The 18,275-nt window shown below is 44.3% G+C and overlaps 1 long non-coding RNA gene across 3 annotated transcripts in view; it reads left to right on the top strand.

Annotated features, from left to right (window-relative positions):
• Positions 1-18,275, top strand: part of LOC115460208 — a 232,554-nt gene that overhangs the window by 167,382 nt on the left and 46,897 nt on the right. The window lies entirely within an intron of this gene.

Raw genomic sequence — 18,275 nt, 5'->3', positions numbered from 1 at the left:
TTTTGACCTTCTCATTATGCTAAGTTCTGTTCTACATAGCTTATAAAGAAAAAGGTTTTCAAAAGTTTTCGGAAATGGAGATAGGATTTCTCTAATCTGATCTCCTTTGGAAGGCCATTCCAAAGGGAGGGTGACAAATAGAAAAAAGCCGATCTCCGTGTAGATTCCCATCTAGCCTTAGCAAGAGGGGGAATAACTAACCTGTTATCTGTTAGGGATCTAAGAGTTCGCATAGCGGTGTAGGGAATTGTTAAATTCGACAAGTAACTAGGATTTAATGTGTAAAAGGCTTTGTGACAGAACAAGAGCCTTAAACTTTACTCTTGCTTCGACCGGGAGCCAATGCAGACAATGCAGTAAAGGTGTTACTCTGTCATCCCTCCGGGCCCTGCAGATCATACGTGCTGCTGTGTTTTGAATTCTTTGTAATCGCTTTAAGTTGGCTTGAGTAATCCCAGCATATACAATGTTACAGTAGTCTAAACATTAAGTAATATATGCAGATGTCAGTGTTTTGAGAGAGTCCTTACTTACTGAATTTCTAACTGACCGAAGCCGCCTCAGATGAAAAAAAGATTTTTTCACTATGTCGGATACTTGTTCCTCAAAAGTCAATGCGGAATCAATAATGACCCCGAGATATCTAAAGGACTTAACTGTTGGAATATTCTGACCAAATAGCATAGGTACCACAGAGGGATATGTGCCTTGCCCTACTATCCAAGATGTTATAGTCTTATCCGGGTTCAGTACCAACTGATATGTTGTCAACCAGTCTGCCACTTTATCCAGACATATTTGAATTGGTGTAAGATCTATGTTCGATTGTCTTAACATAATGAATAAGCAGAAAATCATCTGCATATGAGTAAAAACTGATACCCATTGTTTGAATGAGGAGCGCCAGGGGACTGATGTATAGGTTAAACAGTAGTGGAGATAAAACCGAACCCTGAGGAACTCCACATGATAAGTTGTATGATGTAGAACAAGATTGCTGCTGAACTACTTTAAATGAACAATCCGTGAGAAAGGATATAAACCATTTCATAGTTGTCCCTGAAATACCAATCTCACTCAATCTGTCAAGAAGTAAGTTATGATTAATTAGGTCAAAGGCCGCAGACAAATCTAATGAAACAACCAGGGCAATATAACCGAGCTCTAATTTAGCATGGATTTCACTTAACAGTGAAGTCAGAATAGTCTCTGTACTGTGACCCTTCCTAAAATCCGATTGTCTGGGATGTAACAAATTTTTTGAATCTACATAAGTTTGCAACTGTCTAAACACTATTGTCTCTATAACTTTGGATAGAAAAGGAAGATTAGAGACTGGCCTATAGTTAGTAGGTCATAAGGGATCCAATGAAGATTTCTTTAGACTAGGTTTTACTAGCGCTTCTTTCAAAATAGTGGGGACTATCCCATCAGAAAGGCTCAACATGACAATTGAGTACATAAACTGTTGGACTTCTAACGTATGTTTTCTCAACCATGCAGAAGGTATAGGAACCAAAGAACTATAGGTAGGCGATAGACCTTGCAACCAAGGTATATAATGATTCGGCAGACGGAATTTCAAAATCCTTCCAAGGTACAAATAATTGTGAACTTGGGGAATTGTCAGTATGACTTAGCCCTGGTACCCTTGGGAAGTGAGCTCTTAATTTCTCAATTTTAGAGCTAAAGAACTTTGCTAGAGTTTCAGAGTCAATAGCAGGCGATTCTCTATTTTTGTTAGTTATTGTTGTCAAGCGTTTCATAATGTGGAACAGTTTTTTCTGCGAACTGGCTGCTTCTTTTATCTCTTTTGAGAAATATGCAGTTTTAGCATCCTTTAATTGTGACAAATAATATTTTTTACACTGTTTGCACTTTTCTTTTAATTCTGCGGTCTTATGCTTACGCCATTGGCGTTCAGCTTTACGTACCTGTTGTTTACATAATTTTAATCCTGGATGGTACCAAGGTTGGAAACATTTCGTTGTTTTATTAATTATTCTTTCCAGTGCAATATCATCAAGGGCTGCTGAAAGAACTTGGTTCCATATTTTAATTTGGTCATCTATCGGGAGTATATCAAAGTTAGTGGGAACTTAGCTAAAGAAGGTAAAGATATCAAATCGATTTTATTTAGACTCCTAGTTTTAATTTGAGCTGGTTTAGTATGTAATAACTGTGGTATTAATAAATAGAATTGAAGAAGGTAGTGATCTGACCAAGATACCGGAGTTAGTACAATTTTGAACATTTCACTTCATCCAGTTTATGTGTCATTACTAGATCTAATGTATGGCCCGCGATATGGGTTGCATAAATATAGGGTGCACAATATTCACCCACAAAAGCTGCCCCATTATAAGATAAATGTATCTCTCTGACATGCTCAATGTTTGAAACATAAAAGGGTTTTCAATTGCATCTATTCAGGAGATGGGAATTTCATACATAAAAAAATTAGTAAGGGAAATAAAAAGAAAAGAAAAAAAAATAAAATTACTACGGAGGTTTTTTGAACCAATGATCGAATGCAGCTGAGCGGAGAACTCTATCATTTGCAGATCCTATCAATGTTATTGAAGGTCTAGCAACAACTGAGGCTGTTTCCCTTCCATAAACAAACATTAAAAAAGTGATTTACATGGTGAAAATTCCATGAACAGATGTTTTTTTTCTAGATCACTTTTTAAAGATATTTAGAGGAAACATTTTTCAGTGATCATATTCTCCATTTGGTAGTTTGATATTGATGGTTACTTAGAACTAAGAAATATAATGAGGGGATCTGAATTACATAGAATCAAAGTGGCTTGAAGAGGGATAGAGGGAGAAGTGAGGCAGGAGGAAATATGAAGGACAAGAGAAAGGCGGCAGGGTGGGGAGGTGGATCTATTATTAGCGGAAGCTAATGCGAGGTCGTGATCAGGGAAGGGATGGAAGGAACGTTGCTGAGTAAGAGTGATGACTTATTCATAGCTGATTCACGGTGGAGCTTCATGGAAGGATTTTTTGAAGAAGTGGGCCTTCAGTCATTTATGAAAGATCAGGGAAGTATCTAGGCTGCTCAGCGCTTTAGGGAGTGCATTCCATTTCTTAGTGCATAGGCAGGTGAAGCCTGCTGAATAAACTTCTTGTATCGTAAACCCTGGCAGTTGGGGAAGTGGAGTATGAGATAACTTCATGCTTCCATGTGTATGTTGTGTAGCGGTAGGTTTATTATGTTTGACATGTATTCTGGAGGCAGACCAAAGATGATTCTGTATTCTAGTGCAAAGAGCTTGAAAGTTATCCTTGCCTGCACAGGGAACCAGTGCAAGACTTGCAGCAGTAGGCTGGCTCTTTCAAAGCACGATTTTCTGAAGATCAGTCGGGTGGTGGTGTTTCAGCCACTAGGGGGCTCATTTTCAAAGTACTTAGACTTACAAAGTTCCATAGGTTACTATGAAACTTTTTAAGTCTAAGTGCTTTGAAAATACGCCTCTAGGTATCACCCTTAAGCAAAGTCATTATTCCCCATACCAGAGGCTGTGCGCAGTGCCTCCACAGCATCCCCATCCCAAGCTGACCTGGGGAGCGGAAGGACCCACTCAGGGATCCTCTGCAGTTCAGAGTGCTTGCAACTGAGATGTTGGGCTGGCTGTTTTTCCTTTTTAGATGCATGTCAGCAAATTTGATCTCAATCATGGGAATTAAAAAAAAAAAAAGCCCCCTTTCTACAGGGGCTTAGGCCCCACATACCCATTCTCCAGTGCTTAATACACCATCCAACTCTTTGATCTTTGAAAGTCACACTGCTGACAGCAGCATCTGGAATAGGGTAGAAAGAAGAATGAATGGAGCACGCTCATGGACTTACTCCATACAAGCTTAGGGCAAGAAGCTAAAACTCCTGCCCATGCTTCACTTGCCATAATGCCTCATTTAAATGTGCTCTGGCACACTTTGCATGCCCCAGCTCCAAAGGAAACAAGGGGGCAGGGGAGCTAAATGAAAGCACAAGCAGAAAAGCTCTCAATTTCCATCAGGAAATTCATTCCCGAGCTTTTGCAGGATATCAAGAATAATGCTGTGCAGTAATGGAATGATAACACATATCAGAGAGCTCTTTCCTCGTCTACATCCAGCATTCCTTGGAGTTATTTAAATGCTGTCCTGCCCGTAAAGGTGCAGCGTAGGCTAGCCCTGTGACTGAGGCTCTTGCGCTGTGATGCAGGAGACTGATTCTAGTTTCTGGTCTGAAGCAGGCAGAGGGTAAGCACAGCATTGAGGTGGGTTACTCAATCCCAGGCCCTGATGTTCAAAGGTAAACGTGGGCAGTACAGGCCATTAGCGCTGCCTAGCACCTGCGTTTACCTGCACAGAATGCTCAGAAGGCTCTAGCATGGGGGACAACGAACGTGTCAAGGGATGCTGCAGATGGCATTTAAATGAGATTAAAATGAGCTCCTTTCCTATTCCCCCCCCCCCCTGCTTGCTTAGAAAACAGCACTATGAACTTGGGCGATCCTACCGCTTTAAACCCAGTTCCAGCTCGGAGCTGGCATTAGGATTAAGAAGGGAGAAGCGGCAATGTTGAGCTGTCAAGAGACAGTCCAATAAGAAGGTCTTTTTTTAAATCTAGAAGACAGCAGAAACGGTGCCACTCACCGGCTTATCCAGGAGTTGGGCTCTAGCTGGGGTGGGGGGGAGACAGACAGGTACAGTCTGACCCGGTCTTAGGAGAGGAAAGCAGTGGTGGCGCCACTGTCCTTCCCCTCCTCCTGTCCAGAGTTGCATCCTTTTCCTGCCCTGCAGGGTGGTGGGGTTGTCCCGCTGTAAGCAGCAAACCACAACTCCTCTTCCTCCTCCTTCCCTCCTCCCCCCTCTGGTATTTTGGGCATGCACTAAACAGCTATGTTTGATGCACAACTCTTCAGCACACTTAACCAGTCAGGTTTTCAGGATTACCACTATGAATATGCATGAGAGGGCTTTGCATACACTGGCAGATGTTCTTCCTGGAGAGGGTTGAGAAGCACTGTGAAGGAGTAAAAGGCAGGGTTTTGTTTAGATGGATTGCTTATTCTTTGCCATGAGAGGTGATACGGGGTTGTAGAATTCTTTCATGGTTGCAGGAACCAAACAAACCAATCCTTGCCTTCTCCTCATTCCCAAGCTCTCTAGTTGCTGATGCTCTGTTGGGCAAAATATTGGTGGAGCCATGGGCCCCAGTAGCCCTCCCCATTCCTCTAGCTGTCAGAATTGCTTTTGTGTCCTATAGTTGTGGTATTGCAGTAACAGAGTTCAGGCTCTGAGATACTGATTCCTGTCTCAGGTGGGACTATTTAAAGGTACTGAAGGCTGTAATCATATAGTGGATAGTTGAATAGCCGCCAGCTGTCCATGGCGGAGCAGAGGATGTTAATGGAGTGAGTTTCTGTGAAAGCTCTGCCTTCTGCGTTTTCCAAATATCTTTTGGAGATCTGGGCCATTTTTGAGAAGGGGGAGGGAGGGTTATTCACCCCAACTAGATCTCTTTCAAGTAGATCATTTTATGATTTGTTATTCTGCAAATGTGCCAGAGCCCTAGGTGTCCTTACTAAATAAAATTCGGGCCTACAAAGTTGTTTTTCTAATCTCAATATGTTTCCTGTACCTGGGCTTTACGAATATGACTAGATAACTAATTATCTTCCCACTTTGGCTTTTGCCTAAACCAGGGGGTTCATCCTTATGTTCTTTATTATGTTCCTTGTATTCCCTCCACTATGAATGGACACTCCTGAAATTGTATGTCATGATACAAGCAGGAGGAACATAATTCAATAGTCTTGACTGGTCTGGCAAGGCTAAAGGAAAGAAACTTAGACCCCTGAGGAAGGCCTGCTGGCCGAAACACGGACAGTGGTAGGGTCCTCATTAACCTTTTCTGGCGCTCTAACTTCCCTTGTTTTTGGTCTGTTTTTGGGTTGTCTTCCGCCTTTTTTGTGTTTTGTTTTATCAAGATCTGCATCATAAGTACATAAGTGTTGCCATGTTGGGACAGACCGAAGAACCATCAATCCCAGCACCCTTTTTCTGACATTGGCCAATCCAGGTTACAAGTACCTGACAAGATTCCAAAACAGTACAATACATTTTATGCTGATTATCCTAGAAATAAACAGTGGATTTTTCTCAAGTCCATCTTATAATGGCTTATGACTTTTCTTTTAGGAAGCTATCCTAATGTTTTTAAAACCCCGCTAAGCTAACTGCTTTACTACATTCTCTGGCAACAATTCCAGAATTGCACACAATATTGTAGGTGCGGTCGCACGATGGAGCGATACAAAAGGCATTACAACATCCTCATTTTTTTCCATTCCTTTCCAATAATACTAATATTTTATTTGCTTTCTTGCTGTGGCTACCGCACACTGAGCACAGGATTTCAACATCATATCAACGATAACACCTAGATTCCTTTCTGGTCGGTGATTCCTAATGTGGAACCCTTCAAGTTTCTCTTTCCCACGTGCATCACTTTGCACTTGCGCACATTAAACGTAATTTGCCATTTGGATGCCCAGGCTCCCAGTCTCGTAAGGTCCTCTTGTAATTTTTCACAATCCTCTAGTGATTTAACATCTTTGAATAACTTTGTATCGTCAGTAAACTTAATTACCTCACTAGTACTCCCATCTCTAGATCATTTATAATATGTTAAAAGCAGCGGTCCCAGCACAGACCCCTGGGGAACCCCACAATCTACCCTTGCCCATTAAGAATGCTGACCATTTAACCCTACTCTCTGTTTTCTATCTTTTAACCAGTTTTTAGTCCACAATAGAACACTACCTCTTATCCCATGACGTTTTGATTTCCTCAGGAGTCTTTCATGAGGTACTTTGTGAAATGCCTTTTGAAAATCCAGATACACAATATCTTTCATGAGATAATTTGTCAAATGCCTTTTGAAAATCGACATGCACAATATCAACTGGCTCACCTTTATCCACGTTTGTTCATCTCAGCAAAGAAATGTATTAGATTGGTGAGGCAAGATTTCCCTTCACTAAATCCATTTGTCTCATTAATCCATGCTGTTGAGTATGCTCTGTAATTTTGTTCTTTATAATAGTCTCTACCATTTTGCCTGGCACCGATGTCAGGCTCACTAATGTATAATTTCCCGGATCACCTCTGGAACCTTTTTAAAAAATCGGTGTTACATTGGCCTCCCTCCAATCTTCTGGTACCATGCTTGATTTTAAGGATAAATTGCATATTACTAACAATAGTTCTGCAGGTTCATTGTTTCAATTCTATCTGTACTCTGGGATGAATACCATCTGGTCCAGGCAATTTGCTACTATTCAGTTTGTCAAATTGTGCCATTACATCTTCCGGGTGTATAAAGATTTCATTCAGTTTCTCTGACTCGTCAGCTTTGAATACCATTTCTCACACCGGTATCTCTCCCTTTTGCTGGAGCAGCTACACAGTCCCCACCCACCATCTGTTCAATTTCACACTTCTGCTGCAGTGAGATGTGTTTCTTGAAATAAAACAAGATCAGCCTTTTGACTTTATAACCGTTGCAATATTTTATGGGAGAATTAATTCCTCCCACGTTCCATGTCACTACTTTTATAGTACGGCCCAAGTATAATTAGCTAGGAACCCATTCTTTTCAAGAACCATAGGAAAGGTGGGCCGACCCAGCTACAGCCCCATCCTGTTGAGAATCAGGAGTCATAAATGTGGTCTTCCCCTTATTGTTTCTTTTCCAACCAAAGTGTCCCATTACGAACCCCTCTGCGCATCCAGAGAGCCTTTCTCCTTCATTAAGTTCAATAAATGCCATTTATTATTAACTAGAGGCAACAGTAACATCTGTGCAGACCTACCCTGAAATATATAGCTTCTTCGATCCAATTCCCCCTCCTTCAGCCCCACATCCCCCTAATAACCCCGCCCATAGAACCCATAGAGGGTCATAATCGAACGCGAATGCCCATCTCCATAGGCGTCTATTTCCAAAACGGGTATGTGAAGAGGCGGGACAGACCGTATTATCGAAAAAGATGGGCATCCATCTTTCGTTTGAAAATACGGTTTGGATGGACCAAATGCCATGGATTTGGTCCCTTCTGAGATGGGCATTTTTTTTTTTTTTTTTTTTAGCAATAATGGAAACTAAAAATTGCCAGCTCAGAAACGTCCCAATCCAAGCCATTTGGTCATGGGAGGGACAAATGTACAACACTACCATAGCTCTTAAGGGTGAAGGGGGCACTACATGTGAGTACAGTGGTTTACCACCACAAAGTGTTACGGGTGTGGGGGGGGATGGGCCTGGGTCTGCCTGCCTGAAGTGCACTGCTGTACCCACTAAAGTGCTCCAGGGACAGGACTTGTTGCTGGTGTATAACCTTGGCATATCAGTTCACACCTGAAGACTAATCTCACTGAAAACGTCCTTTATTTGAATAAGCACCTTTACTCACAGTTAACTGCAAATCAGAGGTTGTGCCCCACTGGCAACAAGTCTCGCTGGTACTGAGATTAGCAGTAGGTCCCGAGCTGGCAGAATGGTGTACAATGTCCTCTTTCAGCAACATTCAAGGTAAGAACTAAGTGCTGTAACGTGGCTAACACATGAAAGGGATCTAAAAGTGTCTTACACAAATGGCCACTACCTCATGGACTACCGGAAACGAACAGGGCACACTCTGACCCCAGTGAGCAGAGGGAAAAGCACCATGGGAGTAGAGCCTACCAACTACCAACATCGTGAGCAATTTACACAAGCTAGTGGAATCACGGAGCCCAATACCCTACACCCACCACAATGCATTGCTGATGTGACTCTGCAGTGCCCTTAACAGAAAGGTGTCACACTCACCCGAGACCCACCATCAGAACCATGGAAAGGCTGTCAGAGGATAGCATTCTGCTGTCATGGAGGTGGGTACGGCATTTGAGGCTGGCATACAGGCTGGGAAAAATGTGGAAAGTGGGTTTTTTTTGGTGGGAGGGGGTTAGTGACCACTGGGGAGTCAGGGGAGGTGATCCCCGATTCCCTCCGGTGGTCATCTGGTCCAGTTGGGCACTTTTTTGGGACTTGGGACCTGAAAAAAAAGGGTCCAATTAAAACGGAACCAAATTCCTCGTCAAAAAATGCCGTTCTTTTTTCGATTATCAGCTAAAGACGCCCATCTCTCCTCAGCCGATAACCAAGCCCCAGTCCCGCCTTCGCCACGCCTCCGACACACCCCTGTCATCTTTGTTCGTCTCCGTGACAGGCTGCAGTTGAGGACACAAAAAATCGGGTTTCGATTATACTGATTTGGGCGCCCATGGAAACGGTACGCCCATCTCTCGATTTGGGTCAGAAATATGGGCGTCTTTCTCTTTCGAAAATAAGCTGGATAATGACCCCAAATTGGGGCTGTCACGTAAAAATCACCCCCTCGCAATAAATTCTCATGCCCACTCCCAAAAAAGAGCACAACAATTACTTCCATCTGCTCCTCTGCTTCTTTTTTCGTTCATCCCTCTCCCCCCCCCCCCTTCTTCAACATGTAGACAATAAGAAGGTCTATTAAGAGTGAGGCTGGCAAAAGCCCTAGCTCCTATGGTGTACAACCAACCTCTGAACAGTAAGGCAAACTATACAATACTAAACAAGGATAACCCAAACTGGCAATTCATAACATGTGAGGAGCTGTCACATCCTCGCTAACTCCGTCGGTGCTTACCCAGAGGCCGGCCCGCGGCCATGGCCGGGCCTTGATCCTGCCGCCGAGCGATTGCGCCGGCTCCTCGCCCTGATGGCCGGCCATCCGGTCTCGAGCGATGCCGGCCAAGAGCGGGGGCCGGCCGCCGCTGAGATTTGCGGCCGAAAGACCGGCCTCCTATGACTTTCAGTTCGCCATCGCCGGCCTAGGAAGTTGCGCTCGCTCCGGCAGGAAGATGGCGCAGGGACTTGGGGCCAGCGTCTCTTCCGCCTATGAACGCGGGAATCAGCTCCCTGCCCTGGAGGACGCTGATGGGGTGGTTGGGACAAAGGTCCACCTGAAGACCAGCCTTGAACCATCCGAAGGGGTTCCTCGAGGGAGCTCCCCCGAAGTCTCCGCCCCTGTCAGCTAGGCTCGCTTGCTGATTGCTAGTAGTATTTAAAGCGGTCACTCCGGCAGGCATATTGCTTCGGCTTCTGTTCAGTGAGGCTCCAGCTTAGTGGTGATTTCTGGACTACTTTGCGTCTCGCCTGCCTTGACCTGTTGCCTGTCCCTGGACTACTCTGCTCGCCGCCTGCCTTGAACCTGTTGCCTGTCCCTTGGACTACTCTGCTCTTGCCTGCTCCTCTCCCCTGCTGGGTTGGGAGGCTTGTCCCCTTGTGTCCGGTTCAGTCCGGCCACCCCCGCGGTTCCAGAAGTCCCGTTGGCCACCTGCAGCTGGGGGCTCAACCTCTGGTGAACGGTGGTCGCCGCGGGGTGAAGTCGGGGTGCTCGGCTGTCCTTTGGGGGAACATTGAGGCATACCTTACGCTCTCCTGGGGGACCCAAGGGCTCACATCTCATCAGTCAGGACAGGAGCACCAAATAAATCAGCATTATAACAGTAACAATATTGTGTGGAAGTCTGGTAAGCATAGTAGTAAACAATGAATCCGATAGGGTTGGTAACTTCCATGGTAGAAAAGTCCTACCCACTTAACCGATGGGTAAATGATTCAGCACTATCAAAAACTGACCAAACAGGTGAGCTTAGATTGTTATACTGCTAGAGGTCCACGTTAACATAACAGGGTAGAGAGAGAGACTGGCTAAGGGGAGAGAGAGAGGGAGGCACTGGATAGAAGGATTGGGAGAGAGGGTAGATGGGTGGAAGGACGGGGAGAGAAAAAGGGAAGATGCTGAACGGAAGGGGAGAAAGAGGGAAGATATTGGATGGAAGGGTAGGGGAGAAAGAGGGAAGATGCTGGATGGAAGGATGCAGAGAGAAAGAGGGGGTAGTCACTGGAAGGATGGGGAGAGATTGGGGGATGCTGGATGGATGGGTAGGGTGAGAAAGAGGGGAGCTGCTGGATGGAAATGGGGAGAGGATAGAGTTGGTGAAAGACTGGAGAATAAGAGGAAGTGGGGGCATGGGGAGAACAAGGGTGAGAAAAATGAAAAGCCGTAAGAAGATGAAGTAGAAAGAGAGGCAGAAAAATAAATTGAAGAAAACTGAAAGAAAAAGGAGGACAGAGAAGACAGGAAACCCTGGCAAGAGAGCTAAGAGAAGATGAAGGAAAGCAGAATCGAGAGACTGGGACCAACACAATTAGAAAAAGTACACAGCCAGACAACAAAGGTACAGCAAATAATTTTATTTTTAATTTAGGATAAAGTACTGTGGTAGCTATGTTAATAAAGGTTAATAAATGCAAATAAAACACAAAATAGAAAATAAGGTGATATTTTTACATTGGATTGATTTTAATACATTTTGATTAGCCTTCAGAGGCCAACTCTTCCTTCCTCAGGTATGGTGAGAGTGTGTGTGAGTGTGAGAGTAGTATGATTGTTTTTTTAATATGTCTATATATTGTATAAAGAATTTGTGGTATATAATTTACAGTAAAGATATTAGAATATGTATAGTTGTAAGAGATCTGTGATGATACATTTGATACAACTATTTTGAATTACATTTCCCCTTTTTCTTTTGATATTTTGGAGGAATATATGATATGGGAATAGTAATAAGGCGCAAGTTGGAAAAATCTTACCAAATCTTCTAAATTTTCAACATTCCTTCATAAGTCACTATTATCCTTCATTAGAGCAGAGTTCAAAGTTTGTAAATTCTTAATTTGCATAACATGGTCTCACAAGGTCAAATCAACTTGTAATAATTATTGTTGACAAAGCAATCTTTGAAGTGTTACCTTGAACATCCCAACCAGCTGCAAAGATATGGCTTTTCCCAACTCTGAAATCGCAGTCCACAACTAGTGTCATTTCTAAAGTGAAAGTGGAAAGGCTTTCAAGTACCCCCACCCTGATCCAAGCAAAACGGGGGCTGAAGGTCCGGTGGGTCTCCAGCCCCCCAACCCCCCCCTAGCGTCCCTCAGTTGTCTCTGGTGGCCCAGTGGACCGCGGGTCAATCCCCCCCCCCACCTGGTGGTCTAGTGGCCCTTCCCCACCCCTCTACCTTCAGTTGGAGGAGGGAGGTGGCCTTCCATGGTGTGAAGCCCTGCCCAGTGCAACCCAGGATGCACTGGGCAGGGCTGGGCGCTGCCAATGGAAGATGAGGGAGGCCACCTCCCCCTCCAACTGAAGGTAGGGGGGTGGGGAAGGGCCAGTAGACCACCAGGTGGGAGGGATTGAACCTGCGTCCCACTGGGTCACCAGGGACATATGAGGGGATGCTGGGGTGGTTGGGGGAGGGGCTGGAGACCGAGCAGATCTCCAGGCCCCCCTGAACCTGGGTTGGGGGACCTCCAGCCCCCTGTCGCTTGGGGGGTCAGGTCAGGGTTCCTGCGGGGGGCTGCTACATTGGGGGAATGGGGCCTGCTAGCATGCAAATGCATGCTGGACAGGGCTTACCATTCCTCCCCAATGGTCTGCAAACCATCGCCAGCTCAGAGCTGGCGTTAGGGTTTGCCGCGACCAGTGAGCCAATCTTTGGCGTGCTGGTCACTGATCATTGGGAATGAATTTGCATTCTACTTACACTAAGAGCCCTGTTTTGCATGCTAGTTGCGTTCAGAGCCTGTGAGCGCATTGTTTCATGCACTCAGGGGCTCTGATCATGGGGCGGTAGCAAATGCAGACACTAGTATGGTGCTAACAGCCTCTAGCGCCTGTGTTTGCTTCTGATCATCGGCCCACAAATCTGCCAAGAGTCCTCTGACTTCCATTGTGATGCTAGGATGTTCTGGTGGGGGCAGGTTGCTCATCCCCTCTTCTACACCAGATACCTTTCTAGCAGGTGTTGGCTCTTGCGACCTGCGTAGCTGAATCCTGCTATCTCTGGTGGCATCCCGATCCCGCTCATAGCCTGAAGCGGAGGTGAAGACATATCTGTGGTCAACGATAACACGGAGTTGAAGTCCAGGGAGGCCCCTCCTGATGTTGACACCAAAACAGCCAGGTGACCCTCGGTAAGTGGAAACGCAGTACTTCCTCGCAGCACAAAAGTGTCCATCGGACCTACTACTTGCGATGAGAAGGAAGGCTGTGAGGGCTCTGAGGGAAAATCCTCACTTTTCCCTTCTTCTTAGTCATAGGGAATCAGCATGGGAGAGCAGAGCACCAAGCTGCCATTGCCCCAACACGTTCAAAGAAGTGACCAGCTCTGTAAATATTGGTTGGCAGTGGATGTGTCTCAGTTTGCAGTTGCCCAGATCAGCCAAGTATCTCAGCAGCTTCGGTTCATTCCAAACACTCAACAGTATGTTTTCTTTTGTATTCTCTTTTTTTTTTTTCTTTTCTGACAGCTTTGCTGTGAGTAAAAAGCAGTTTGCTGTGAGTGGGAAACGTTCTTCTCCCTGAGAATTTGACTTTTCTGTCTTGGCGTAAAAGACGTGGCATGTGAAATACTGTGTGGTGCTGCCAGTCCAGCCGTCTGGGCACTGAAGACCACTAGGTCAACAGGTGGCACAGGAAAGGAGCAAAGAGTTTCCTTGCCTTTGTTCCTGCACTTTTCTTCCACTGGGCAGCAGTCAGCAGTGCTATTTATATTTAGCACATGCCAGTGTGATTTAATGCAAGTCCCGTATTGTCAGTGGGGCTGCTTTACTAACTGAGCATATTACTCGCATGTCATTGTGGCGTGAATATATGATTAAATCTAGCCACACATTTATATTGGATGCTTTTGAAGGGTAAAGTGACTTACTCCAGGTCACAGAGTGAAAACAGGATTTGAACCCTGGCTTTATGCCAGGTTTTCAGTCTGTTGCTCTAGACAGTAGACTGCTAGTTTTCTGGTAACAGATACTACACCCAGATAGGCCAAGGCCTGGCTTTCATTCAGTACTGTTTGAGGCTAGAGGGAATCCCCTCAGTTTGATTCAAACCTGCCTCTGTCTCACACTTACCAGCCCTTGCTGTGGCCCACCGCCCACCCCTGAGACTTTACAGTGGATTGGTGGCCTCAGGCCATGCTGATTCAGAAAGACATGCAGTGGAAAGCTTGAGTCTAATCTTAAAGAGCTCACTTGCAGAGGCAGGGAGATATTTTCTCCTATTTTCTCCCTCCCAAACTACCTTAATGGGTGGGGTCAGTGAAGGACGCCCCCTGCCAGAGGCTGTGAAGTCTCTCCCCCCCCCCCCCCCCAGGACTTCAGTTGCATTCAAAGCTCTGAAAATGAAAAAGTCAAAAAACAAAACCAAGCCTTTTTATAGGAATAATTCACATAGATATAGCATTCACAGCAACAAAAAAAAAGCGCAAGTTGACAGCCAAACCCCAAGATGTTCAGATTTTACAGTATTTAATGCTGTATTGGAACAGTGTGCAAAGACCTTCTTCCTCTTGTGTAGAGGACGTCTAGTCAGTTCTAAATCTTCTTTTAATTTTACCTCTGTAGAGTGAAAGAAATAACCTAGTAAAGGACCATATGGATTCCAGTGCACTGGATTTCAAACACCTAGATATTATTAAGATCATTGTGTTTACTCCTATGTGCAGGATCTCTGAATGGGAATGATTTTTTTTCATGGGGAACTTTCCACAGACAGAGGGCCCAATCAGAGTGAGACATACAGTATTTACTGCTCTTATTCAAGTTTTGACATCAATGGTACATACTGCCGATTTTTAGGGGTTCTTTTACAAAGGTGCGCTAGCATTTTTAGCGAGCACTAATAATAGAGATGCCCATCCCATAGCAATATATGGGCATCTCTAGTGTTTAGCTTGTACTAAAAATGCTAGTGTGCCTTTGTAAAAGGACCTCTTAGTTTGCTACCCAAGAACTTGGAGCAATAAACTGTATTTAAGACTCAGCAGAGGCAGAAACAACCAGTAGCAACATGGGCAGGGTAAGGCAAGTTACTAAAGTGATAGTAAAGGTAAGAAAGGCACTGACAGTGAAGGCTTGCATGGATGTTTTTTCCTCATCCCATGCTCCCCAGCATGCATACAAACATATATACACTTGTGCTACTGAATGATATATATATATCATTTATATTAGGAGTGGTCAATTAACACGTTAACACTATTAACACATTAATATTTTAATGCATTAATAGCATTTTAATGCTGGCTGATTTTTTTTTTAATGCAGACCCACCCCTTCCCCACATTTACCTCAACAGCAGGACTTGGGTTTTTCTTTTCTTTCTTGCTGCCTCAAAGTCCTTTTTCTTCCTCTGCACCGGGCTCTGCAGATATTTGAGACTGCATTTAGCTTGGGCCATGTGGCCATCCATTGACAAGGTTGAGGTTTACAATGTCCAGCATCCAGTAACTTAATCCCTGCCCTGGCCCTCATGTTCAGTAGATCTTGAGTCCAGGGCTCCTGTCCTAGCTGTGGTATTCCCTAAAGCTGCTGCTGGGGCTACAAAGGACCGGTTTGGTTGCCATCTTACAAGAGCACGCAGTTATGGAATGCACTACCCACAGACTTGAAAGCAATCAAAGAAACAACTATCTTTCAAAATCTCTGAAAACATTCTTCTTCAACAAGGCCTACAATGAGAACCTATAACCTCACTAGGCCACCTCACCAACCCACTCAATTATGAACGCCCCCTTTTATAACTACCCTAACAACTCTCCTCCTTCTTCCTTCTTCCCTTCCTTAATCGCTACACATTACTATTGTATCTGATATCCTGATATGACAATGTTAACAAATCTATGTAAGCCACATTGAGCCTGCAAATAGGTGGGGGAATGTGGGATACAAATGCAATAAAAAAAAATAATAATCTGCTGGCTCTGGGGGCAGTTGCCTCTGGAGGTCTCACATGGTTTAGCGGGAAGTCATGTACCTGCAGGGAGTTAGTTTGCTGGATAAGGTGCAAACTGTTTGCCAGCCCTCTGGCCTGCTGAACACTTGGGAAAGCTGGTTTGTACTTGACTGGTCCAATGATTTGTGTTATAATAGTTCCTTTCACTCCTCATGTATATATCCCCCAAATGTGTATGTAGTTTTTTTTTGTTTCTTCCCTTCCTTCACCTCAAATTTGTGAAGTGGTTTCAATATGTAGATAGGAAGCAAACTGGTGTGGCCAAGGCAGCATGCTAAACAGAGTGTGGTTGGTACCAGACTGGTGGCTAGTGCGACACAACATTTTATATTTTATTAGCCGTATGCAATCGGCTAAATAGGTGAAGGTGGTATATGAGGCTGGGCTCCTGCATCAAACTGTCACAGACAGGGATGCTTAGAGTGGCCCAATGTGGCCAGCATCAGTAGCTGCTGCCCCCTTCCTGGGGCGACAGTGCAAATGTCTGTTTATCATCTTTATCAAGGAAATCTGGGATGGGAACTTGTTTCTAGGCTCCAGCATAGAGCTAGAGTGGGGGGCACAGCATGCTAGTTTTCCACACGTGCTTATGTCACCTACCACACACAGCCCCATTTATTCAAATTCCTTACGATAGAGGAAACTCTCCACTCTCATCCTTACTGGAAGTATTGATTGCAAAGATCCACGCTTCAATTTAATTCTTTTTCTGTTTTATTGTCCTTCTTCACTAACCAGTGATCGTTGGGATGCTTGTTATCAGTCTCTTGCAGATTTAGTTACTTGCTATTCTGATCTTTTGATCTTGGGAGACCTCAATCATCATGATGATATTCCTTCATACCCTAGAGTTGCTTTGTTTCTGTCTTTATTTCTGATCTACATTGTAACAATGGGTTAACATTCCTACTCTTCAGGCCAGTCATATTCTGGATTTTATATTGTCATCTTTCTTGGCCTCTTTTCATCTCAACTTGTTTGCTTGTTTTTCCTTACTCTTGGACAGATTGCTGTCTAGTGAGCTTTTCTCTTACCACACCTATCCTTGGTTTCTCCAGCACCACTCCCTCTGAGGTACATTCGGCAACTCCATAACATTGACCCCTAGCCGCTTTAGCCTTTCCTCATAGGAAAGTCGTCCATTCCTCTTTATCATTTTCATCACCCTTCTCTGTACATTTTCTAATTCCACTATATCTTTTTTGAGATGCGGTAACCAGAATTGCACACAGTATTTGAGGCGTGGTCGCACCATGGAGCATTACAAAAGCATTATATTGTACTCATTTTTGTTTTCATTCCTTTCCTAATAATACCCACATTCTATTTGCTTTCTTAGCCGCAGAAGCGCACTGAGCAGAGAGTTTCAACGATATTATCATGATGACGCCTAGATCCCTTTTCTGGTTGGTGATTCCTAATGCGGAACCTTGTATTACATAGCTATAGTTTGGTTTCCTCTTTCCCACATGCATCACTGTGCACTTGCTCACATTAAACAGTCATCTGCCATTTGGGATGCCCAGTCTCCCAGTCTTGTAAGGTCCTCTTGTAATTTTTTCACAGTCCTCTTGCGATTTAACAACTTTCAATAGCTTTGTGTCGTCAGCAAATTTAGTGCCCTGCTTACTGAGCCGCGCTGTAGCGCAACTAACGTTTTAGTGCACACTAAAAATTAGTATGCATTAATACTAGAGACACCCATAGGAATATATGGGTGTCTCTATCAGCGCATGCTAAAAAGTTAGCGTGCCTACAACACTGGCTTAGTAAACAGGCCCTTAATTACCTCACTAGTTACTTCCATTTATTAGTGCACAAGATTTATAAGCGTAAATGCTCCCACATTAAGTCTACATTAACCGGTGAGCGAGTAACTGTACTTTTCAGCCAGGGCTTACTAGTAAGATTTTTGTACAATGGGCTGCCCAGGGCATTACCCGTTTGGGACGTTTGCTGACAGAGGAGGGAATCCCCATTTTCTGTGGTGGACTTATTAAATCTGGTAGGAGATTCATGGGGAAATAGGTTTGCATTCAGGCAGGTTACTCATTACATCTCCTTGTTAGCCCGAAATCCTTGAGTGGATTTATGGGGGACAAACTTAGAGATTTTTTTCAGTCTTTGAGGGAGGGGGAGACCTCAGTACCGTTACTACACAAAGCATTAACTAAGTGGAAACCCCAAAAAGATTATACGGGTCTGAAATGTAAATGGGAAAGGGAGGTGGGAGCCTCATTTACATATTGGGAGATACCAATTTCAGTCGCCCGAATACCCTCTCTTGTTACAGATGCCCACTTAAGGGAATGCGCTTATAGGGTTATATATAGA

The sequence above is a fragment of the Microcaecilia unicolor genome, chromosome 1 (assembly GCF_901765095.1).
Source record: "Microcaecilia unicolor chromosome 1, aMicUni1.1, whole genome shotgun sequence".
In the NCBI taxonomy this organism is placed as follows: Eukaryota; Metazoa; Chordata; class Amphibia; order Gymnophiona; family Siphonopidae; genus Microcaecilia; species Microcaecilia unicolor.
Note: the sequence above shows the minus strand (reverse complement) of the source record. Positions and strands in the feature narration are given on the sequence as shown.